Source organism: Emys orbicularis, chromosome 16 (genome assembly GCF_028017835.1).
Source record: "Emys orbicularis isolate rEmyOrb1 chromosome 16, rEmyOrb1.hap1, whole genome shotgun sequence".
Taxonomy (NCBI): Eukaryota; Metazoa; Chordata; order Testudines; family Emydidae; genus Emys; species Emys orbicularis.
In genome coordinates, this window is record NC_088698.1 from 12460481 (window position 1) to 12487432 (window position 26952).

General features: G+C 41.7%; 2 protein-coding genes across 2 annotated transcripts in view; one reads left to right on the plus strand and one right to left on the minus strand.

Annotated features, from left to right (window-relative positions):
* The window catches only part of RSPH14 (radial spoke head 14 homolog), a 180525-nt gene that overhangs the window by 123892 nt on the left and 29681 nt on the right, over positions 1–26952 (minus strand). The gene's annotated exons all lie outside the window — the stretch shown is intronic.
* The window catches only part of GNAZ (G protein subunit alpha z), an 88393-nt gene that overhangs the window by 57293 nt on the left and 4148 nt on the right, over positions 1–26952 (plus strand). The window lies entirely within an intron of this gene.

Consider the following 26952-nt stretch of genomic DNA (forward strand, 5'->3'; position numbering starts at 1 on the left):
AGGGTGATTTTCCAAAGGAATCCCATCATCATCTTTTTACTACCTCGAGGCATCTAGAGTGGCCCATTGCCTTCTCTCCACACCAAGGTGGCAGCAGCAGTATGGGTCAGTTAGCCTGGTGGAGTCCAACAGCCATGTTCGACTCTGTTGCTGCCCACTTACAGCTGTATCAAAATTTTGTGTGATCTGGGACTACTAGCAAGGCATATTCTAAGACAAAATATTATAATGCAGTGATGTGACTCAGATATAGTATATCCAGAAATCCACAGAATCCCATATATTCCAGTAGTTTTAGGGGGGGAAATTCAGAATATCATACTCAAGAGTTGTCTATATAATGAGTACCCTTTCCAGATCAAACCAAGAAAAGAACAAAAATTGAGGCCAAAGGGTGTAGAGAGACACCTTCTTTACAGTTTGAGACAGGAAAAATTCATGTTGTTGTTAGACATATGGAGATATATTTTCCCAGTGAGGAGCAGAAGGAATTATTTGAGGAAGAGTTTTGAAATAGTTCCCCAATGTTCCAGAGAAGAACAGAGTAAATTTTAGGGATTAGAGGTAGTGTAAAAATTACTTCTTTCCAATGTGTGAGAGAGGGAACTCCTGAAGTTTTAAAAGAATAGTGCAGAGAGTGTCCCTTCCCCATGGAGGAAGAAAGTACTCTGAAGATTAGAGGTATGAAGCCAAAATACCACGGCACAGAAAAAAAACAGAGGGGTTAGAAGTATGAAAACAGCCTCTTGCCAGTTTGGAATAAAAGGGAATTTAGGAGCGAAGATACTGATTCCTCTCCTTGTGGCATTGATGTGATCTATGTATTCAATACTGTTTCTATTTTTGTAAGGGTGTTAATGCTCCCAGGAACGTGGGGAGCTAGAGTTTATCCCTTTGGAAGAGGTGCCTCCTGCAACGAGGCCTGCCTGTAAATTTAGCCATGTATCAAAGCTGCCCTACCAGAAGCATCATTTCCAACATCTGTTCAGTGGAGGCGAGGCAGTGATGCTGCAAAAACACTTGAAGGGCACTTCCTGAAGAATAGTAATTCTAGGGCCTGGTCTACACTAGAAAGCTTTATCTGTAAAGTTATGTCCTTTAGTAGTGTGGGGGGAAAACCACACCCGTAACCAACATACATATGCTGGCAAAAGCCCTAATGTAGATTCAGTTATACTGGCAAAAAAAATTGCATTATCTTAATCTGGTCAGAGGACTGGTTTAAGCTATACTGGCAAAAGAACTTTGTCAGCATAAACTGCATCTCCACTAGGAGGGGTTTGCCAGTATAGCTCTACTAGTATATCTATACCCGCAAACCCTTTTAAGTGTAGATGTGGCTAAAAGTATTAATAACATGTTAGCTTGGTAGACTTAACAGATGCTCCCAGGAAGACACACTAGGAGTAGTGAGAGAGGATGAAAAGGAAAAATGAAATACAATGAAATGTGGCATCTAGCAGTAACAACAGAGTTAGGATTAACAATGCAGATCACTGCAGAGTGAAACAAATCAGTCTTTTGAGTCTTTTGTACAGCAGTTCACAAATATCTAATACTCAGGCTGGCTTCAAATACACTGCAGGTGGGATGTATTATAATCTCTTGACAAAACTCATACAACCGAGGAGAAGAGAGGATTACTTAATAAATTTCAAACCTTATGCCTACAGAAAGGCCCTGATTCTGCAAACACACATGTCTGTAACTGCACACATGAAAATAGTTCCATTGAGCTCAACTGGACTTCTTATGTGCATAATATTATGCATGTGCATCAGCGTTTGCAGTTTCAGGACTTTATCCTGTATTTACACAGCCTAGAGCTAATTAGCTAAATTACTCTTCCACAGATCAATACATCTTGAAAGGTTATAAGGGGAATGCATTTGGCCAACTTTTTGTCATTAATTACAAAAAATATGAATGTATAACAAGCTTTAGTAATGTGGCAGATCCTAAATTCTATAGCAGCTTTCACTTCAACCTGTGTTGTTTGGTACTGCCATAGTTTGGGGAAAAGCTAATCTCTTAAAGAAGAAAAACAAAACAGTGCCTAAAAAAGTCAGCCAGCTTTTTTGAATGGTTCCACAAATTGCAACATAGTTTTTTTGAAGTGTTCTACTCAGAAAACTAATTACTATGTAAATACCATATACACAAATAAAAAATCCTATAAACTCCATTCAATATCAGCCATCTTCATTTTACAGCTGCTATTACTGAACTTGTATAAAAGATGCACATTACATTGTACCTAAAGGTGACAAGACGCTACCTGACTCAATGCTGAAAAACAAAGCTGCAGTATTCCAGTATTTCATCCTTACTAAAAATATGCTGGCTTGACTCATCAGGGCCAGTAATTTTAGACATCTCAGTTAGGGACCTATGTTGAGGTTGATTGTTGAGAAACCCCGAGGGAAAAAAAATCATGCATGACTCAGTAATACAAAAATCTTTTTTCACTCTCTCCTTTTCACTAGCCCGGGGCAGTAAGAGCTCTAGTGAGACAACCAAAAAAAAGTTGAGTACTGGACTAGTGGGGATAGTCATAGAAAAATCAAGCAGGAGTAACACAGATGTTTACATGAATGTCACAAAAGGCATACAAATAAAAATATATACACTCAGAAGAAACACCCATAAGGTTTGTTATTCTTCCTCTTTAATAAAACTTGAAGATCTCTTGAATTTCTTGAAAACTTATGAGGATTTACCATATTTGGTAAAATAAATACATAAATAACTGCACCTGCAATGCAAGCAGTAACTGCTGTTGGTGTTTAATTCTTACTGCCATTGCATGCTGGCTGGGATGTGGCCCCTTGAGATTTGGTCTGTGACTGGTGTGAGCAATCAATGGTCACGGGCAAGTAAACCAGAAGCCAAGCAAGCCAGCAGTAAGGTTTCTTCCTTTTTTCAGTTTCTAAAGATGGGGCCCTGGCTGGTTCCTTCCCAGTGGAACTCCTCTCAGGAGCTTTTTGGCAAATCTGAATGGGGCACTCGATTTCTGGGGTCACTGGCATCACCAGACAGGCTCCAATTAGTAACTTTTATGCAAACAAAGAACCTCCCCATTCCAGTAACTTCAGGCTAAGAAAATGCACAGATCCATAAATATACCTAGTCTGTCATTCAGCAGATCCGTAGCTATTTTGAGACATTTGAGGTTATGAGCAGGCCAGAGGCATTATCTCCACTATCCTAAAAAGTCATGACTGAAAAATAATTTTAAAAATGCAAAGCTAGCAAAGAGTTGAAACTAAAATAATAGGAAACACCAATGATACATTCTTTCTGCCATGCTCCGAGAGGGACAGGACTGGTATGGGACAGGTTGGAGGAGAAGGAATCATCTTGAGAGAAATGAGCAGAAGAGTCTGTGTCCACTAGAACACATTCTCTCCAGAGCCTGGAATGGAACCCTCGACTCCTGAGTCTCACCATTTCTCTCCTCGACTCCTGAGGCTTTGTCTTCACTACCCGCCGATCCGGCGGGTAGCAATCGGTCTATCGGGGATCGACTTACCGCGTCTAGTGAAGATGCGATAAAATCGATCCCTGATCGCTCTGCCGTTGACTCCGGAAATCCACCACGGCAAGAGGCGGCAGCGGAGTCGGCGGCAGCTGTCGACTTTCCCCCGTCCTCACAGCCAGGTAAGCCGACCTAAAATACGCAACTTCAGCTACGGTATTCACGTAGCTGAAGTTGCGTATCTTAGGTCGGACCCCCGCTGTAGTGTAGACCTAGCCTCAGTCTCACCGTTTCTCTCCTCCTGAAATCCTCTGGCAAAGTATCTCATCCCCTCTAGTGTTGGTCCACATAGAGGATGGCAACTAACTAATGCTATCAGTTACTCTATTAGCTCAAGTAGCAGAGGTCTGTCCAGTGGATCTAAAGGTTCCAAAACTACTGATAAAACATGATGGAATTTGTTGTTTTCAATATGCATTTTTAAAAAATCTAATAAATTACACACCAAAACTATATAAAAGGAAATTAAGTTGCAAAATCAAGCACTCAAAAGTTAGGAAATGCCAAAATTAAGGTTTAATATGTAGTCAACTGAGTTATAATTCAGTATAACTATAATAACTGAATGCTTTTTAGTAGTGTATTAACAATACTAACATCTGTCAGGTATGGTTCATTCTTTCTTAACCTCTTCCCCAGGGGAAAATTGTGTGTGCAGTGTAGTGTCTTAGTTTGGTTTTGTGTTGGAGTTGGTTTTAAATGTACCTGATGTCATGTGTTTATATTAGAAAAGGCAAGTTTGAAGAAGTATGCCCTACATTTGGAGTGGAAGTTTTGTCATGGTTCTAAGTCCCTGTGGGAGTTTGTTCCAAAGTCTTGGTCCAGCACCCAAGAAAACTGTCTCCTGCACAGCTCAGCTTTACTGTTATGGTAGAAAGTTCCATTGTGCCTGAGAAACAGAGCTGTCAATCACTGTCTTCATCCCAGAGCTTTAGGTGACCTTTTAAATATGCTGATCCCCGACCACTGAGCATCTTGAAAATAAGGACCAAGACTTGGAATTTGACTTGATATTCTTGATTGCAGGGGTAGTCAATAGGCGGAGTGTGGGCCAAATATGAACTGCCAGACACTTTTGAATGGACTCCAGAATCTTTTTATTTACTTGTTGTTGTTGTTGTTATTTTTTTTCCCTCTGGGATCTGGACCTTGACTATACCGTGACAAAGAAATCTGGACCATGACAAAAAAACTATCCTGTTCTGTAGGAAGCCAGTGTAAAGAGCAAAGCGCAGATCTGATTTGCTCACAGTAGCGCATGTTTCTGAGATGTGCTGCAGAGTACTGTACTAGTTGGACTTTCCTAAGGGCTGATGGTTTTATGCCCAGATATATTACATTTCTGTAGTCCAGACAGGAGGTGACAAAGCCATGTATAATTGAGGCCTGGTCCACCAGCCAACAGGAGATGACAGAAAGGGTTACTCATAGATGCTTCTACATAAGAATTTAGTGTCAGTAAGGAATCTAGGAGCACTCCTAAACTACAGACCAAAGGAGGCTGCACCATGGCTGCAAACCCTTCAAAGTGCTTTCCTTTGCCTGCCAGCATAACTTCTGTCTTGCTTGGGTTCAGCTTCAACCAGCTGTTATAAGCTAGTTTTGTCCAAGCACTGGGCTATCTTTGTGGTAGTGGTCTGGTGGTAGTGAAAGATAGGTAGATTAGCATATTGTTGACATTTGATTCCATGTCATCTTACCAGTTCATCTAGTGGCTGCATGTAGATGTTGAATAGGACTGGAGAAAGAACTGATCTTTGTGGGGTTCACAAAGTGAGGGATCTAGCAGCAGAGATGCAGTTTCACATCACTACTCTTGGGATGCATCCCTCCAGGAAGGACTTAAACCATTTGATTGCATTCCCCTGGACCATTACTACCTCTCTCAGACAGGACAGCAGTATCTCATGATCAACAGTGTCAAATGCTGCAGTGAGGTCCAGAAAGATGAGAATGGATGTCAGTCCATCATACACTGACAGCAGGAGATCATCCATCAGTACTACTAGAACTGTCTCCATACCAAGAGCTGGCCTAAATTCAGATTGTGCCAGGTCTAGGATATAAACTTAAATTAGATGAGCTTGTGTGGCAACTTTCTTTATAAGCTAGCTCAGGAATGGAAGATTTGATACTGCGCAGTAGGTTGATAGAGCAGTATTTCCATTCACATCCCTCTACATGCTGTTAGTATATCTGTGATGACTGGCTGTGATCTTGGTTCTTTGTAATAAAAGACCTGTTCTTGCGAGATGCTGAGAGCACCCAATTCCCACTGAATTTTTTACCTAGTTGAAAAGGGTTAGATTGTTGGCCTTGATCTGGCACAAAGGGTATGAAAAACTGGGGTCCATTCTTAAGGGACCATTCTTGCCAGCCATTTGGCTGTTCTAAGATATGCCTGAGCCAAACTAGCCTCTGGCCAGCCCCAGCATTTGGGAGTGGTCGGGTGGGCAGATAGATGCCTTAGAATACAGCTGCTTCAAAAATATTATTTTTCCCACAAAAAACTTCAATGAAAATGAAGAAAAAAATGTTGATTTTTTTTGGGGGGGGGTCTAAATTTTCAGTGGAATTTTTTTACTTTTCATAAAAAATCTTACGTTTGGGGGGCTTTTTAGTTTTCTTACAAAAATCAAAAATTATGCAGACATTTTCACAAAATATTTTCATTTAATCAAAAACTAATTTTCCATTGAAAAAAGTTTCTAAAAATATTTCTTTTCTTTTTTTTGTAATGTGCTTATAGCATGTATTATAATAAGTGCAAATGAAAACTGAGACCAGGAGAAACCAGGATGAGTCCTAAGGTTCAGAATGTTGTTCACTAGTGTGATTCTGAGCCAAATTCTGCGTAGTTACATCTCTGTAAATCTTGAGTAACACCAGTGACATCAGTGGAGTAACTCCTAATTTTAATCTTTGGCCTTTTCCCTTTTACTGAGAGTGCCCTCCCAGCTCCCCCACAGATTCAAAAGAGGGACAGACAGCAAGAGCATAGCTGATGATTGCACTTCTACAACAACAAGCCAGGGAGAAGAGAGGTAGTTTTCCAGGATCCACCATTTCCCCCCTCTTTTTACTCTTCTCCCCACACCCTCAAAGAACAGATACCGTGGCAATCCTCCCTTAAGCTGAAAAGGACTGGATGTGATTCCATGTAAAAACCAACAGTGCTACTTGAAAGTCAACGACTGGTGCCTCCCCATAGTGGGAAGGCACAAGCTAAAGGGGAGGACACATGACCACCCCAGGTGTCTCCCCTGCCCAGTGACCCCTCCCGCCCTGCATCCAGCCTGGGGCCGCAGTGCTCTCCCCGCCCCACGTTACGTGCCGGGGGGGACGACGACTCTCTGCTCGTCTCTCCCTGCGCCACCCCCTCACATCTTTGGCCAGGGACAGCGGCTGAATGTGCCAGGGGAGAGGCGCAAGGAGAGAAGGACAGAGCCCCTCTCCCTCCCCAACCCCAGCAGGCCAATCTGGGGAGCACTTGACACCCACCCCCCATGCCCTCCCTACGCGTCGCCTCTGCTTGAGAGTGAAGCAAGGTGCTTTCTCTGTCCAGGAGCTAAACAGGTTGCCTCTGCAGTGGTCAAAATCCCTGCCAGTCTGAAGGCAAAGGATCAAGCTCAAACCCAGACTTGGGCTTGCATACTATGCTGTGGCTATCAGGTCATCACCCTGTGGGAAATTCTGCCATTAGAAAAAGTCCTTCAACAGCTCTTCATGCAGTCTTCTTGCTCTGATCCTGTTTCACTGACTTCAATCACTGACCTATCTGCCCTGCAGTCTCCATATGCTTTCTAGTTAGTGGGAAGAAACTTCAAGATCATCATGATGGCAAGAGATACCTTAGAATGATAGGCCAGGCTACTAAAAGATCTGAAATTACTGCTCTTGGTCCTCAAATGTGCTACTTTTACCATGTATCATAGATGGGATAAAGGGAGAAGACAGCCATTGTTCCTGTAAGAACTTGAACTGAACCAAGCTCTGCAAGCATTCTGCTTAAAATATCTTCAAAGATGTGATAAAAGGAGAAGGCAGCCAGTCCTCCCACAAGAACTGCAGCTGCATAAAGCTCTGAAAACACTCTTATCATGATGTCACACAACAGCAAAAATAGCCTCAGCGTTTTTTTTCCACAGTGAACATATGCAGTGAAAGAGCAAAGTGACAGCTTAATCATTTACCTTTCTTTTGTTCTAGAATAGGCTTTTTCACTGTAGTTTACTGTGATACTACTGAAGAGAAGAAACAGTGGTAACCTTTGTTCCAGTTACAACTGGTTCAGCCTCAGTGATCCAATTAAAACTTTCCTTCAGGGTCTCCAAATCCCAGCAAGAGGCAACTCTTCTCTCAACATCCCTCTTTGACTGGTGTTCAGAGATTTGGATGGGTGCCAATAGCTGGAAGGTCAGCACAGGAATTCCAAGGTCTGGTGCTCAGCTTCTTGGGGAGCACAGTTTACTGTTTCAAATGATTGTGAAGATTTAAAAACAAACAAACTATGGACTTCTTTATAAATGGAAACATGTCCACAGTAAGCTTCAGAATGAAGCTTCAGCTAGTGCAGAATGCTGTGGCTCACTTCTTGAATAAGATGAGCCATTTTGAATAGAATAACACACCAAAGATCCTTCATCTGCAGTGGCTATGTATTCATTTTTCTGGGGAAAAAGATGTTAAGTTATAATTGATAAAGCCATAAATCAAGTAAGAGTCCTAATCATCTGAATTTGATCTGACTATGGTAAACTGAAAACCTAGTTATCTGGGAGATCATCTCTCTCCTTGTGTTCTATACTATCAGGCTTGACTCCTCTCACTGTTGGTCCACACTTTAAATGTTCCATAGCCAGAGACAGGGCATTCTCAGTACAGGCACCACATCTTTGCAACCTGCTCCTTCCAACAGTTCTCCGGAGGGTGAGTTTTGGTAAGCTTCATGACACAGTAAAAGGTTTTTGATTGACTCTTTTAATAATAGGGAACGGACATTTTCTTGTTAAGAAACAGGATGTTCTGTTATATCTGGTTATATTTTATGTGTTCCTTTTATTCAAGGAAGGCACCCAACTACCTTGGTGATAGATACCAATAAGCATCCTGTAAAGAAAAAACATACATTCAAAATATGCATATTTTAACAAAGCCGCAATAATAAAATTGTTTCTTATGATGTAATCTACTGCCCAAATAGTATGTCAAAAAGGCACAGAATACATTTTAAGGGATGTTATGCAAGGGTGACTAAAAGCCTTTCTTTGCACTTTCATATCCTGGTGCAGCTCTGTGCACAGCCTATCCCTCTGTGTCATGTTTAGGGCCCTATGAAATTCACTGTCCATTTTGGTCAATGTCACGACCAGAGGGTTTTAAAATTGGTCAATTTCAAGATTTCAGCTGTTTACATCTGAAATTTCACAGTGTTGTAGCTATGGGGGTCCCAACCCAAAAGGGGATCTTGGGGGGTTGCAAAGCTGTTGTAGGGGGATCACAGGATTGCCACCCTCACTCCTCTGCTGCCTTCAGAGCTGGGCTCTGAAGGCAGCAGCCGCGGAGCTTCCTGCAGTGGGAGGAGGTTCCCAGAGGTGGAAGTGAGTCCGATATCCCCCGTGCTGCTGGGAGAGCCCCAGCCGGTGGCTCCCAGCTGCTAGTCCTGGCCAGTGGTGGATTAACATGGGCCCACAGGGCCAGTGTCCAGGGGCCGTGTCCAATTTGGGGGCCCCCTGGAAAAATGGGCCCCCTGAACCCAGGCACCACAAGCCCCGGCAGAAGCTACGGGCAGTGGAAGCCCCGAACCCAGCTCCGGGGCTGCTGCAGCACAGAAGTGAGGATGTACCACCCTCATTTCTGCACTACCTCTGGCGGTGGGCCTGATCTCCCCACCAAGAATGGAGAGGACACTCCTGTCGCTCCCAAGCCTGGCCCACACTAGCAGCTAGGAGCCCCTGGCTGGGGTGCTCCCAGCAGCAGGGGGAGATCAGATTTCACTGGGAAGGGCTTATTTCACAGTCCGTAACACGTTTTTCACGGTCATGAAATTGGTAGAGTCCTGGTCATGTTACAGCAACTTAAGGGTTGCAAACCATACAAGGAGTTGAAAACACAACCAAACACTGGCATGCCACAAAAGCAGCCTGGCCATGCCCACTTTCCTGTGACCACATCCTCTTTTCACTGCTTTACCAATAAAGAGCACCTAAAATGGCTCTATGCCATCAGAGGGATCACCCTTACACTAGGCTGATTCTTTCTGGATTGGCTAGAGAAAATATAAGCTACCCTTTTGAAACTCTATGGATACTACTGAAGACTCAGTTGCAGATTCAGCCATCAGCTTACTATCTAGCCACTGGAGTCAATGGAAATCAAGCTTCAGTTTCTCAAGAGAGGCCAGCTTCATCTATTAGCCACTTTGCCTGTGAAACCATGTAAAATGTCAAGTATGTTGAGCATGTTGTGTTGACACTTTGCACAGGAGTGAATTTCCCTCCCAGGGAGAAGAAACATTACAAGAAAAAGAAAGCTAGCAAAACCTCTTGCTGCACAAAACCTTTTGCTGCACAGGTTACAAATACCTAAAGCAGGATTCCCCCAACAAGAGAAGCAATGTGGTAAGACAGCCAAGCCAATGACATCAGTAAAAGGCCAGCACACTGCTGAAATGCAACCAGGTGAAAGGGGACAGCTACCTTGATGCCATTAGCTGTGTCATTGATACATTACAGAAACATTGAAGAAACAACAAAAGTAGCATCACATTAACTTGCTCTAAGAAAGTAAAGAGAACACACCAGAAACTGTTAACAGCAAAAACGTTTGTGAGCTGATCACATCTCCAAAACAGAGATAGCCCTAGTAACAGAGTTGGAGAAGATATGCCATGAGGGTCCACAGTGTGCCTTCAGCAAGTCTTTCTCTGTATACATGAACATATATGGTGCTGCAATCTTTTTATGTGCTGTTTAATCTTCCATAGTTTTTTCTAGCTCCACTCCTCACTTCACATTATTTTTATTATTCTTTGTATTTTGGTATGACCTTGGGGCCCACCAAAAATGGGCTTCCATTGTGCTAGGCACTGTATAAACATAGCATAATAGTCCCTTCCTTGAAGAGTTTACAGACAAAATAGATGAGACAGACACAAGGTAGAGGAAAGGGGTATATAACATACAAGGAGAATGATGGTTTGCTAACGTCATGTTCCACAATTTTCTTTTCACGCATCTGTGGGTGGCATCTTGTTTGGGGAATAGCTCAAAGGAAAGACAAAGAAAGGGAGAGGGGACATACATAGAAGGGAGAGAGATAAGGGGGATAAGGGCAGGAAAGGAAGGAGGGAGGGAAAGATGGAGGACAGCTGGAGTGAGGCTAAAATGAAGAGACTGAGGGAGGGGGCAGCAGTGGAGGTTGAGCAAACAGTCAGAGAGAACATCCAGAGTGAAAACTATAGAAAGGAGTGTGATGACAGCAGTGTTTGACATGTGCTGCAATACCTGCTAAGGCTGCTCCTTACGTTTTCTCCTTCTGGATAGTTTCTTAGGCCTCAGAACTGCTCCTCCCTGGAATTTCTTACTTTTCGAAGCCCATATAGCTGGGGTGGAGAGGACACCATATGGGTTCTAGTGCCATCAGAGAAAAAGATAGTTGTCATGTATGGCACTTTCATCTATAACTGCTGTTATAGCAGAACAATTATTCATTTCTTGATTCAGCATAATTCTGGTGCAGGGAAAGAGGAAATAATGTACAGGAGCCCCCAAAATGTCTGTAACATCTGTGTACATAAAGTACCAGTATCTCCAGAAATAAATAAATTAAACTGATGAATACAAGCAAAGAGATGATGAATACAAGATTGAAGTACAAGCTAACTATAAGCATAGAGAGCACTAACAGTCTGTGATAATAAAGAATGCAGTAAAGAAGCTAAAGGATAAAAGATGTTTCCATACAATTTATTTAAAGATTTTTAACTTATAATGGTGCTTTTCTTGCCTTTTTCACAGCAAATGAATAAATCATGTAATTGAAACTGACCAATCTTGCCAGATCACTTCCAATTGCTACTGTGCCTGGAGCTGAGAGCCTGGGGGGGGGGGGGGGGAGATCTGCACCTGGTTTCCAGTGCAGCTGCCCCATTCCTGGTAGGGAGCGGGGAGCCAAGAAGCCCGGTGCAGCTGCCCCATTCCCAGTGGGGAGTGGAGAAGCCTGGTGAGGCTGCCCTGTTTGGAGCGAGGACAGGAGAAGCCCAGTGAGACTGCCCCTTTCCCAGCTGGGAATGGGGAGCTGAGAAGCCCAGTGCGGTTGCCCAGTTCCCAGCTGGGAACAGGGAGCCGAGAAGCCTGGTGCGGCTGCCCTGTTCCTGGCTCTCAGCCCCCCACATTGCCCCTGTTAAGTCGGTGGAAGCGCTTCTGGTGAGAATGCGCACCAGTGACAGAAGAAAGGGCGTGTTGTGGACATGAACCATCACAGTAATTACTGTGGTGGCTATAAGAACATAAGAACATAGGTTGACTTAAGTTTATAGTGTAGACAGGCCCAGAGAAAGTACAGACTAAAGCTCCCTTTGCATCATGAAAGAATGATTTTTATCAGGTTTAAGGACTATTGAATAAATTCTTCGTGTTCTTCATATAGCTTCTATATAGGAAAACATTTAGCAGTTTGATTTTTCTCTGTGATGACAAAGTAATAGTTAGATACCAGTGTTGTCTTTTGTACTTTACACAACAGTAATAATATAAAGAAGCCACATGAGAACTGTGAGATTCCCAACAACTGTGTTTATTACATATACACAGCGTCCAAGGTCTAGTTACATATATATACTACTGCTCTCACTGGTTTCTAAAACACAAACTAGAGGACTCTCAAACTATTTAAAGGGATACTTCTCAATTCTATATACTACAAACATATTAGAAAAATCCTTTATGTATACATATATTCAGTGCCTGCTTGCTACTTGCTCAAGGAATTAATCATCAACAATGGTGGACACCCACTTTATGTAGAACAAAATTATGCTGTTACCATTGTTTCACAAAACCTGGTGACTACTTGAGTTGGAGATGAACATCCTGGGGAGGAGGTAGGTTCAGGAATGTATCTGAGTTTGGCTCTGATGAACTGTTTCATATGTATTCAGGTAAAATAGGTGGCTTGAGTCTGAAATTCCAAAATTTCTTGAGTATTATGAAAAGCATAAAGTGAGTTTGTTTACCATAGAAAGGAGACAAATAAGAGGGGACATGTATATAAAATAAAGAAGGTAGATCAGGAACTTCTGTTCTCCCTGTTTCATAACATAAGCACATGGGCACATTCAATGAAATTAAAAGGTGACAAATTCAGAACTGATAAAAAGAAATACTCTTCACAAAACACGTAATTAGACTGTGGAATTTATTGTCACAGGATGTTGTTGAAGCCAAGAACTCAGCATGACTCAAAAGATTAACATGACCATCTAGTTATAATACTTAATGCTAACAGAGTATTGGAAGGGAGATAAAACCTCATGCTTCAAGATTTAAGCCAATCTCTAACTATTAGGGATTAAAGTGAGACCTTCATGGGGGGCAGTTTATCCCACATCTGCCTATTGTGGAGTTTCTTGTACCTTTCTCTGAAAAATCTGGTGCTGGACACTGCTGGAGATGGGATACTAGACAAGATGGATTATGGGTCTGATCCAGTATGGCAACTCCTAAACTCCTATGCAATTTCACCTGTTCCTCTGATGGGATTTGTTCCATAGAGGAGAATCGAGTAAACAAAAGAGATTAAACTTGGATAGTGCTATTTCTCTTCTAGAATGTCCCATGAGGAATTAAAGAGCAGATAACTTGGGTGGCTAGACTAGCAGAATTGAGAAGGGAAAAGATTGGATGTCACAGAATGACAAGGCAGGGTCTGTCTCTCAATTGCAAAGCGTCATGGACTACAGTATATGTGCAGTGGATGTTGGGGAATCATCTGGCCATATCCTTCATAAGGGAAGGTATGTATTAATGCGAATGTTATCAGTGGCTAAGTGCCATCTTGTATTTCTCCCAATCTGTCTAGAAAATAATGGGATGAAAACTTTGTCTCATTAGAGAAATGAAGCACAATGTAAAGTTTACCTTTTCATTACCCAATCTATGTCTAACTCAGACTAAAATTCCAAACAGATTATGTTGGGCAATAGTGAGAGCTCTTCCAACCCTAATCTTCTATGATTCTCTGATTACAGGCAGCAAGCTTCATGTATTTTGAAGCCCTATGGAGGTGCAAGTAGTCCCCCACTTAATTATCACACATTATTTTGTCTTGCCAGAAAATAGCCTCCACTTTGACAACATCTGCTTCCAAGCTGCAAAGTATCAAGGCCTATCATTCCCTCTGTACAACTCTGACTCCTTGGTATAGATGAGCACAACGCTGTACTAGGAGTTCTCAAACTTTTTCACGGTGTGGGCCCCACATATAATGTGTCTCATGAACCACCGCTCATTCACAATTTCATTGACCACTTCTCCAACCTAGCCTTTCCCCAATAGCCCCACCAAGATAGAATATTTTAAAACAAAAACCCAATATAGAATTGAGGAAGGGTAGTGAGAGAGATCTTCCTGTGTTTAGTTTAATATATTTGTAAACTTTTTTTTATAAAACCATGGTGATGGGCACAGTATCCACAGAACCTATATAGATAAGATAGGGGCCATAATTAGTGCTGGTTGGAAATTTTCTGATGAAATAGCTTTTTGTTGGAAAATTCTGATTTGTCAAAACTAAAATGTTTTGTAGAAACATTTGGGTTTTGACTAACTTCTACAGAAACACAGGAAGGTTTCCATTGGAAACCTGCCTGGTTTCCTGCCGGCTCTCCTGGCAAGCTGCAGTCGCGGACGACCCTAGGGCTTCCAGGCTCCCTGCCATGGAACTAAAATCCTGAGTGCCCTAGCTGAGCCAAGAACCTCAAATCTTGGGAACCAGGACTGAACTTAATTTTGAAATTTTTGAAATGAAACATTTTGATTATTTCTATTTTTCTTGCTGAAACTGAATGAATTTAAAAAACAAACAAACCATTTCTGAATTCCCACGGAACACCTACAAACCTCTGCACATCTGTCCGTGGTTCAAGCACCTGAAATCAGGATGACTCAGAGAACAGCAGAGTCCTAGATTCTGCCACTCTACTGCAGGACCATGTTTAATTTAATCAATCAGGCCTAGTGGATATGAATCACTGTTTCAGTGCACAGCTGAAAAGATGGAGAATGTTCAGTAGTCTGTTAGAATGTTTCTCCCATTTAAATCTGCTTTGTCTTATTTTAGTTTAGTTTATCCTCACTACAGAGTTAATTTGAGATAAATTCCAGTGTTGCTCCTAAATTGATCCTTTCCCCACACACAAACTCTTGTGGGTGATACATTTAACTCAAGCTGGCTGGCATATCAGAGGCTATAGGCTACAGCTCAAGTTAGCACAATTCCTCAGCTGCTAATAAAATCATTCTGTGAAGCTCAAGTTTTACTTTGCAGTCCACTCTGTCGAGCTAGGCTAACTTGAGAGCAGTTAAACCTGAGTATAGGTAACTCAAGTTAACTTTCCAGTGAAGAAATAGCCATAGTCCACAAGAGCCACTAATAACACTACAACTTTTTGGAGGGCCACTGGGATTATACGTGATAAAATGTTCATAGTATTGCCAGTGTCATCCTATACTGTATCTGACTAAGATCAAAGGTCCCTTATATTTCTGATTAATGCTGCCAGATTCAGTTATTATCTGCAGAGCTTTCCATAATGGGAGCAGTGAGAGTCTACAGGAAATCATCAAGGGAGGAAGCTTGCGATATTACAGCTCTGCCACTTGTTCTACAGCTTTGCTTCTTTGTGTAGATATAATCTTACACCTATCTGCCTACTGTTGGGCATGGGCATTTTCTTTAAAATAATGATGAAATTGGTAGTTTCCAAATTATCTTTGATAGTGCCATGTTCCCACCACTACAGTTGAGGATGGATTTCCTTTAAATATTTTGAAATTGATTGGCACTTCCTATCGAAAGGTGCTTCCATAATAGTTTCCTCTGTTGCTTTTCCACATAAACAATTGCTGTCATTGTCAGAGGATGTTATCTGATCGGTAAGAGGATAGGTTTGTGCAATTTTGAGTGGGACAGGAGGTGTTAGCCAGACCTCTGTATTAATATGTGGCCCACAATAAACAATATCTGGGAAACTTTAGTCAAAACATTTCTTGAAATAATAATAAATAAACTGATTTCGATGGGTTTTCTTTGTGAGGATCCCCTCGCATGCAGTTGGGGCTTCTGCTCTTTGTTTCTAGTTTATTGTAGGTCACCTGCCCTAGCTGGTTACTAGGTTTGGGGTCTTTTTCAGATCGTATGTGTGCAAATGTGTCCACTGTATATACCATAGAATGTAGGCATAGATAGTCAGTGTGTGTCTTCATGCATATGGACAAGTGTTTGTGTGTGGGTGGATAAATAAATAGGGTATATGTATGTGCATGCCCGTATATAGTAGGTGTGTATACTGATATTCAATATAGCACCTTCTTCCAGCAGCCCTCACTCACTTACATTCTTGTACTTCACAACTGGGCCGAAGCTGTGGCAATAGTGGTGAGATCCAAGCAGCAAGCACATCACTTCAGTCACTGTAGAATAAGTTTGGAGTGTGACTTTTAATGGTATTTGTGCTCCTAAGTCACTTAGTCATTTTTGAACATTTCCCATTATGCGCCTTCTTCCTCTCTCGCTCAGTGGGAACCTCACTATCCCAGAGAGGGAAGGGAGACCTGACAAGACCAAACACACTTGCATAGAGAGAGACAAGGTAGGTGGTCTGCTCCATGTGGGAGGTGCCAAGACTAAAGGCAGAACACATGCAAGGGGTGGGAAAATGAATCACATTTTGCACACCACCTCTGCATTTGAAGTGTCTACACAGAGGGCTGCAGGGGTCTATTTTTCCCTTCCCTTCAATTAATAGTTAGTTTCTTGTTCATTGTTAAATGAAAGCAATTCTTTTTGTGACTCATTATCTCTGACACTTGCCACTCATATCCTGAGCAGAAAGAGAATATTTCTCAGTGGAAGAAATGTGCCAACCTGATATCTAGACGTCAGTCTGCATATGTACTCAACATTACAGAGCTGATGTCTGTGCAACCATAGATGAGGCCTTTGGCTGTAGAGTCCTTGGGCTAGTGCCAGGACAGTGGCAATAGGTGCTCCCTAGGTCTACCTCATTAAGTTCAACTGGATTTAATTTTGTGGTACTGCTAGGCATAGCACAGACTGCAAACAGGTATTCTTCAAAGAAACACAATTTACAAGGTAGGACCAATATCTTCCTTTTTCCATTTTCTGGCTGTTAGTATGTGGGAAAAGAGAGTAACAGAGGACTTGTTTTGTATGGGCATTGTCCATCACTTGCTACTGTATGTCTTTTGAAGATTATTTGAAAAATTTTGGCTGAGCAGGCCTTACACTCAGCTAGATGTTTGAATTGTTGTAGCCCTGTCGATCCCAGGATGTTAGAGAGATGAAGTGGGTGAGGTAATATCTTTTATTGAACCAGCTTATGTTGGTGAGAGTGAGAAGCTCGGCTTGTCTCTCTCACCAACAGAAACTGGTCCAATAAAAGATGATACCTCACCCACTCACCTAGATGACATTTCTCTGGCTGTAAAGTGAGAAATTTTGAATATTGCATCTGATTACTTGCAAAATTTCAGGAAATGCTCTAGGCATAATAGCAAAAACTGTAAGACCCTTTCATAAGCCGACCCTATATTTCAGGGGTTGGAAAACTTTGGCTCCTGGCCCGTCAGGGTAAGCCGCAGGCGGGTCGGGACGTTTTGTTTACTTGGAGCATCTGCAGGCATGGAGCCCCTCAGCTCCCTGTGGCCGCGGTTCGCCGTTCCCAGCCAATGGGAGCGGCGAACTACGGCCACAGGGAGCTGAGGGGCTCCATGCCTGCAGACGCTCCAGGTAAACAAAACTACAATGTATTAGATCAGGGATCGGCAACCTTTGGCACGCGGCCCGCCAGGGTAAGCACCCTGGCGGGCCAGGACGGTTTGTTTACCTGCCGCGTCCGCAAGTTCGGCCGATCATGGCTCCCACTCACCTCTCTAGGCCAATGGGGGCGGTGGGAAGCGGCGTGGGCCGAGGGATGTGCTGTCCACCGCTTCCTGCCGCCCCCATTGGCCTGGAGCGGCAAACTGCGGCCAGTGGGAGCCGCGATCGGCCGAACCTGCGGACGTGGAAGGTAAACAAACCGGCCCGGCCTGCCAGGGTGCTTACCCTGGTGGGCCGCGTGCCAAAGGTTGCCGATCCCTGTATTAGATATTCAATTCAATGATTCCATAGAGTTTAAAATCATCAAATTTTGGTGTAGACCCGTTTATAAGCCGACACCCGCTCTTTGATGCGTCACTTTTTTACCAAAAATATTCGGCATATGAACGAGTATATACGGTAGTTGATAACATCAATTAACACCTTCCAGCATAACAATACACCTGCTCATTCTTCCAATAGAGTTTAACATGCTGACACCCTGAATGACTGATCTCCCAGACAGAGAGAGAAATAATAGTGGTGGGGAAAGGGTAGGCACATAGAGCCTCTGGCTGGGAGGGGTGGGGATTGGGAGACCCTGATACAGGAGGAAGTCCTGCAGGGACTTTTGGGGGGCACATAAAACCCCTGGCGGGAGAAGATTGGGGGACCCTGGTACAGGAGGAAGAAGGGGCATACATGGCAGGAGACATGCCTCAAGGTTTCCTTTTAAGATGTACTACAGATGTTCGAACAATCACTATGTGATTGTTTCAGGAAATCTGGTGGTGGTTTTGTGGGTGAGTGTGATGAAAAATACAACTCATGATTTGGCACAGGACAGAGAAGTGCAACCCAAAGACAAAAGTAAATAGTAGCAAATCTCACATGTTGAGAAGTGGGTAGTTGCCATTACCTTCTGAAGTAGAACTGGCACATAAAGAAATGACCTTTTTGATGAAAAACGATGACATCATGGGAGCAATGCAAGTTATCAATCTATATTTTATGGTTTTCCTGGAGATGAAATCTCCAAATCCTATAAAATCTCTGCAACAATTGTTTAAGGTTTAACTTACTATACTAAGCAGAGATTTATCCATGAATGGACTCAGATTATTAGTTCCAAAGAAAAATGAAGACCAGAAATCCATTAAAGAATTTTATATATAGATTTGCTACTGTGTTGCTCTAGTTTTACACCAGTAGAACTCCATGAAATCAGCTGAGGTGCACCCACATAATATTCAGCAATGCAGTGGTGGATCGGGTCCATGATATTCAACTTCACAGAGAACATTCAAGGCCAAAATCAAAGTTAAACTCCAAAGTAACAACATTTTATTTCTCACAATCTGATCAAGCTGTCATGACAATGCTGAACTTATGCTTCAGTTCTATTCCTGGCTCTACCACAGAATTGTTTGACTGTGGGCAAATCATTTCAACCCTGAACTTCATTTCACAGATCTGTAATGTAGGTTTAATACTTAACAATTTACTGAGTTGTTTTGAGGCTTACCAAATTAATGTTTATAAAACATTTTAATAATCATAGATAGAAAGTGCTATTTAAGTAAGCGTAAAGAATTATTATAAATGCCAGACTTTTCATTCAGGGTGCATGTGTTTTTTGTCTACAGATGTGGAAGTGTGATTTTGCAGCAAGGCTTCACAGCTCCACTAAGATTCTTGACACACTTTAGAAATCTGCTTATGGAAATAATTTTCTTGCAGGAGACTCATTTGTTTCACATTGAAGCAAAACTATAAAGGAGATCAGTTTACCAAGTTGTTCTGGCCAAATTCACTTCCAAGAAATATGCTATGATGATTTATTTAGTAATTTACTGTTTGTTTTTATGGAACAGTTCATGGATCCAGAGTGATATTTGCTGGCCGAAGAGATGATTTTTAGGCAAAAAAATTACTCTGATTAATGTCTAGACCTTTGTGAGAGATTCTACTAAGGACTGTTATGCATATGTGTATTATTTCCACTATTGTGTGTCCCTGGTTGGTATAGGAAAACTACAATTGTATTTTGAATCTGAACTACCCTCATTAGTGAGTCCTCTTTCCAAATGTGCTAACACAGAAGATGTGTAAAGACCTGGATTTTATTGATTCTTGGTTATGTTAGAACCCAAGAGAGCTTTTACATTTAGTTCTGCATTTCACTGGTGTGTTTATAGATTTGTTTTTAATCTAATTCCTCTGGTCACTGAGTGGATGCGTGAGATAAAGCAGATGGGATGAAAAGATTATGTATCTTAATTCTTTTCTATGAATTTTGCATTGTTTCCCTCATGAGAACCCAGGTGGTGTTTAACCTTCCACTTTCCAATGGTTTTTCACTTAGTTTTGTTTATTTCACCAAGCACATTCTACAACTGAGAGATTAACTAATTCTCAGAAATATCCATGTTAGCTTGCTAAAATATGCTGAACGTGCACCTACACAGTCTGATAACTACTTTTACAGCTGCTCAGAAACTTATGTGAGACTCTATTTATTGGCATATGAGCTCTATAGGCTAAAGGATCTGCACTGATGTAATACAGCACAGCCACCAGTTAGACCAGGAATATTTTTTTTTCTAAAACAGTGGTCCCATAACTTCAAGTTATTACTGAAAATATTAGATTAAAAATACCAAAATTTAGGATAGAGCTCTTATGATCCTAAATTGCTCCAGGGGCTCCAACTGCTTCCCAAATCAGGGGAGCATAAAGATGGCAAAAATCCACTTGATTTGAGGATTAAGATCATCCTGTTTAGCCACGTTATCTTTTGTGTTCAATGTGGATTAGCGTCATACCACTTCGCCTCACGCATATTCTGCAACCATTTTCCATAGTAAATTGTCACTTTTCTGTTTCCTACTGAGACATGTCACAGGAACATATATATGGGTGCAGAATCTCAACTCCAGATATGATGAACTTAATTTGTGTCAGTGTTCCATTGGATTTAAGAATGAGTTTTAAGCACGCTCAAATTCTATCCCTCCTCTACAGTGCAAAACAATGAAACTGTCACATAAACAGCTAGGACTGAGCTTGCAAAATGTGGAAAAGACTTTATGGGCTTGGAATATTAGCAGATATTTAACATGCATGACCATCACAGTATATATTTCTCATAATTCATATGGTTAGGCCTCGCTAAACAGTTTTGTAAAAGGTGTCTGCTTTCCTTAGGAAAATTTTGATTTTATCCAAAAATCAAAATTGAAATATTTCAACCAAAACCCAAAATATTTTAACTTAGATATGCTGCTGCAGTGCCTCATAGGAGTTGCAGTTTGGTTGCCTCGTGTCCCTATTTTTCTCCATGGGCAGGCTCCTCAGTTGGATTCCATCTCCCATGCTGAATTGTGACCAAGGGACTCCCAGGATGTATTGCCTTTCCTCACTGAGGCTAGGTCTACACTACCCGCCTGAATCGGCGGGTAGAAATCGACCTCTCGGGGATCGAATTATCGCGTCTCGTCGGGACGCGACAATCGATCCCCGAATCGACGCTCTTACTCCACCAGCGGAGGTGGGAGTAAGCGCCGTCGACGGGAAGCCGCGGAGGTCGATTTTGCCACCGTCCTTACAGCGGGGTAAGTCGGCTGCGATACGTTGAATTCAGCTACGCTATTCGCGTAGCTGAATTTGCGTATCTTAAATCGACCCCCCCCGTAGTGAAGACGTAGCCTGAGAGAGGAGATTGTGGTGCATCATGTGAAGTATCATACCCATGAGCCCAATCTATAGAAGAGAATGGGAGTATGAGGCATCTGAACTATAGTTCCCATGAGGCACCACAATGGCATTTCCAAATTGGAATATTTTGGCTTTTGATTTTTCACTGAAAAGTCAACATTTTTCTGCAGGGGAGGGGGCATTTTATGACTAGCTCCACATATGATATATTTGTATTATGAATATTTGGAGTTTCATTAAGAGTTTAAAGCCTGTTTTAATCCTGACTATCTATCCATATTGTAAATGTTCAAGAAACAAATTAGCCATCCTGTAGCCAAGATTACATCAAAGTACCATCTTGTGTTTACGCATCCACTCTAGATCTAGACATCAGGCACTTGCATATAAGTATGCATTTAGGTGTTGTCTGATCCTGTTCAATAAGCCAAGTATGGCTATTTGTGTGTATATACCCAAACTGCTCCAGCTCCACATGCTGGAGAGGGATTATATAAAAATGGATGATGTTTTAGTGTGGCTGGTGGCTTTTTTTCTTTATCTCAGAAAACATAAGAAGATAGAAAATAAATTCTGCTTTCAAATGGAATGTGGAATATTTTCTTGTTCAAATACATGGAAATACAGTATGCTTTCAAACCTGATGGGTTCCTATTTTACTGTATTATAAAATGTTTAACTACTGTGATTGTAAGGAATTTTTACCCACTTTCTCTCATTTTCCTCTCTAACTGCTTTTTCCCATTTGCTGCTTCCTTTTCTTTTCTTTTTTTTTTCACATTTGTCACTCCTTTTTTCCCCATCTTTTCAGTTTCTTCATCCTTCATCTGTTCTTTTTATTTCCGTTCTTTTTCTGGCTGCCTTTTTGTGTCTGTTTTGCTGCCATTCATTTTTCATTTTTTACTTGCCATAGCCATTTGTCTTGGATAAAGAGGAAAAAAGGGGAGTTCTAAATTAAACTCCTAGACTATTTTTCAGTCTCTCCTCCTGGGCAATTTTTTTTATCTCTTTATCATTTTATTTCCAGCTGTAGAATCCTATATAAAACACTCCTCATCAGCTGTACCCAACTACCCAGATCTCAAGAGCACTACAACTGAGGCAAGCCTGAAACTGAAAAAACTCAAAGCATATTCTCTGAGCTCAAAAACAGTTCTTAGGAGTTAGTGGAAACATAGAACCCTTGTCATTTTCAAGACACTTCAATTGTAATATGGCACTAATTAGGATCCAGATGCCTCATGCACTGGATGAAGAGCACATAGTTTGTGATGAGGGATGTGCACTTGCCCCTCTAGCATCCAAAGATGTGTGCATTATCCCTGATTGGTGGACAAAGTATTTTTTTATGGGCTCGGCTGCTTATCAGCTCATGCCTCAGCAGGAAGATGAAAGATGTCCAAATGTCAATGCTTCTGCTAGAAACATTTGAAGGGAACAACAGGGACACACTTTTAACACCCCGTGAACTGAACTGCAGTAAATAGATTTTAGATGGTACAGAATTTAAATAATGACAGTTTGCTAAGAAACAGAGACCATTTTTAAAGGCACTTGGCAATGCTGCAATAATTTTGGCTTCAGTGGGGTTGTACCAGGGTAAATAAAGCAGAAGCCCTAATTTAAGACAAGTGGATACATTTGGCAAGCATTATCCCAGTCTTGGAATAATTTCCCCTTCATGCTAGCCAATGAAGCATAGTAGAACACTTTGATTCACATCTTTGAGGAACAAGTTCTCAGATCTGTTCAGCTGCCTCCTGCTGTGAACTCCTGTAATCACCAGCAGAGGAGCTCAGCAGAAGACATTTTCCCCCTCTCCTGTGGAAGAAACTCTCAGACTTACTCTGCTCCATCACTACCAGCGACCGCCGATTACTACTCCCTGCCCCTCAACTTGTGTGTGACATCACTAGAGAATAAAATTCTGGTAGCCAAGGGAGACAATGAGAAGACACTTGAGGCATCCTCCCCTCTCACACATACATACACAATAATTGCCACTTAGCATACACCCAACATGTCATGTCTTCCCCAACCCATTCTAGCATATTTTTACACCAGATCCACCCTTACAAGGACTATCAAGTAAATGCCCCGGACAAAAGTATGATATGGCACTCAGATCCTTGGAATTTAACTATCCGGAGACCGAGTTCTTTAAGGGATGTGGGACAAAAATATCCCCTACCTGCCAAACCCAAACTACTCCTGGGGTTGGAAAACGTCACCAAGATGTTTCCTTCGTTGTAGCCAAACAATTTATTAACTACAACTTGACACAAAGATCTGGTCATAAATTGGGCATAAGATTTGGATAGGAACATATCACTGCATAAATAAATAGAACTGCTACTGGGAGTTATTGACTTCAGTTCACTTTACACATGTCATGGGTACATACACAGTGAACTGCTCCGAAAGATACTACTTAACACCTTTCCAGTTGTTCAGAATGAAATCACATATTGCTGTGGCACTGTCCACACTTTCTGGAACATTTCACAGCAGTTATAAGTCTAATAAGATACAAAATACTGAGGATTCTTGGGATGTTTTCAAGGCTTAACACTTTCTCTTACCTAGATTACAATCATCTGAGATATTTTAAAATGGGGTTTTGAATTGTACTTCTTCAACTTTCCTTTTAATCATATGAGGATTTTCTATTTTAAACTTGAGGGAGGAAGAAGGATTCCAGTGGGGATTCCTGTATCCAATTCTTATCTATCTCTTTTATTATTATCATTATATTATATGGCTGGAAAAACATCTCTGTGAGCCTTTGTGTATCCATTTTCTTTCTGTGCTCTGCCATTATTTCTATTAAGAAATATCAGTAAAGAGAATTCAAAAATAAGAAAAAGATTGGAATGACTCCTTGGTGATATGTTAAGATTAATTGATGGTGCTTCTTTACTAGCTCTAAGCGGGAAGGATGCCTGTACAATACCACAATGACTTGTTTTAAAAGAGGCTCTTGTCTTCTAAAGAGAGAACACTGAAAATATCAGAGGTGGGCAAGTGCTTGAAGATGTGATGCCCACTTCAACTCTAAAATGACTTAAAATTCCTCAACACATATAAAGAGAACTTGAATGTAAACTTCAATTTTTTTATAAATTCTTGTCTGATCTTATGATCTTGAAATCTCAGCAAACAGTTTTAGACAAAAAATTTTCATTGAGAGTCTCACTATGTGAAAGTTAATAGTATGTCACTATCAAGTGTGGTGGTGGTACACACATGATAGTTGGAATCTGAAGGCTTTTGATGTTGAATAAAAAACATTGAACTTTTAAGACCAAAAGAGCTGACTAAAGTTTTGATATTGGAATCCCAATAAAACTTTTTACAGGAATTAGTACCTAATCTGCAACGTGTTGGAAAGAAATGTCCTTTAGTGTAAATAACTGTAATCGAGAGACTTCTTTCTCCTCTTTGGACAATATTTAGTTGAAATATCGACAGCAGCTGGAACAATTTTCTTCTCTGCTCATAAAACCATAAGTTACAAAGGAGAAGGCCCTTTCTGGCATTCAACCTTCCAGTAGCAATTGGCACCATGGACAGCTCCATCTGCCACTTGTCTACAGGGGGACATCCCCACGTGGGTTAGTTAAACCCCTGTATTCCAAAGTGAATTAAGCTAAATCAAATTAAGGCAACTTTAATTCAGAATGAGGGTTTTCACACAGCAGTTTAATGCGGTTTAACTAATCCACTTAAAATACCGATCTTTAGTTAATTCATATTAATTTTCTATGATGTCCCCATGTAAACAGCCTTTATTTTTCACAGCAACAATATGTGGGAGAACAGTGTGCAGAGGAAGGGTAAAACATGGCCCTAAATTTCTAACAGATCTTTCAATCCAATGTTAGTTTTGTTAGGTCCTCTTCCGGGACCGTTACCTTGTTGTGCTGAAGGGGATTGCCTGTTCCAATGATCCTCGAACTATGTTGTCAGGAGCTTCATGCTCCTGGTAGGGTCTCCCAAGGCAAACAGGTCTGAAGGAAGGTCCCAGACAAAGCACGGTCCAATCCCCCAAATCCTCAACAGTTGATCAGGTGGAAAAGGATCTTCGGATCTCAATAGCTGTGAAAGCGGATGAAGGCTGCAGCAAGTTGGAGATCTCCAGTTGTCTCCGACTTTCCCTGAAACTGGGCCCCAGAACTCCAACTTGTCATGATCGTGTGGTTGCTGTAGGCGCACCAGCTTCCCCATGTTAAAAGAAAAAATGTGCAGACTTCTACCATGGGAAATAACATCTTTCCAGCCTTCCAAGTTCTGTGGCGATGGACTAGTGGTGATGGGGACAGGATTAGTGAATCTGGCAGTTTAGCCACGAATCTGCAGGTAGGTGGTGGTAGTTATATGGTCGTCTGGCACCTGAACTAAGATGGGTGCAATTTGGCAGCTACTATTACAACTGAGCAGTCCTCTTTAGGATCCCCTCTGCTCACCTCGCATGGGGAGAGGGCTAGAAAAGGTGCCCTAAACCTAGGCTGTTTCACCCACTCCTCGCTGGATTACTGCATCCAGTGGGATCACTCTTCCTGCAGTCAAAGCTATAAAAACACACTGACTTTTGCTAGATGCAATGTTCGCACCCTGATGTATAACAAATGTAATGTATGACTGGAAAGAAGAACTGCTATCGTTGCCAGGGAGCTTGCAAGATATAACATCGACGTCGCTGTCCTTAGTGAGACAAGGTGCCCAGATGAAGGTCAACTGAGAGAAGAAGGTGAAGGCTACACCTTTTTCTGGAAAGGGAAATCTGCAAAGGGCCAGGCGCATTTATGGTGTCAGTTTTGCAATTAGGAATAAGTTTGTCAGTCAGCTTACAGAATTTCCTGTAGGAATCAATGAATGACTTATGATTCTTCATCTTAAGCTCAGCAATAACCAGTCTACTGCTGTCATAAGTGCATATTGAAGATATCAAGGAACAATTCTATACAGATCTTGACAGAGTCTTGACCAACATTCCCAAGGAGGACAAGATCATGCTCCTTGGAGTTTTTAACGCTAGAGTCAGGCATGAGTCAGATCTCTGGAATGGCTCTATCGGAAAAGGAGTAGTAGGAAAGGCCAACTTCAGTGGCATCCTCCTCCTGAGCATATATGTAGAACATGGCCTGGTCATCACGAACACCCTCTTTAGACAAAGTGAGAAGTATAAGACCACCTGGAGCCACCCTCACTCCAGGCATTTGCACCTTCTTGACAATGTTATTGTTAGAGCCTGAGATCGGAAGGATGTCCGCATCAGAGGGCCATGCATGGAATCAATTACTGTTGGAAAGACCATTGCCTTGTTAGATCTATCATGAATTTCCAGATTGCCTCAAGGCATTGCAACCAGGCAAAATCAGTATAAAAGAAATTCAACATCCAGTCCCTTGAAGATATAGTGACTTGGGAGAAACTTCAGCAGTGTCTCCAAGAGAGGTTTGCTGCTATGCCTACAGTTGATGATGATAATGAAAATTTCTGGAAAGGATTAAAGACAGCACATGCCAAGAGAATGGCAGAGTTCATCGGCTATGTCACCTGCCATCACCAAGATTGGTTTGATGAGACTGATGCTG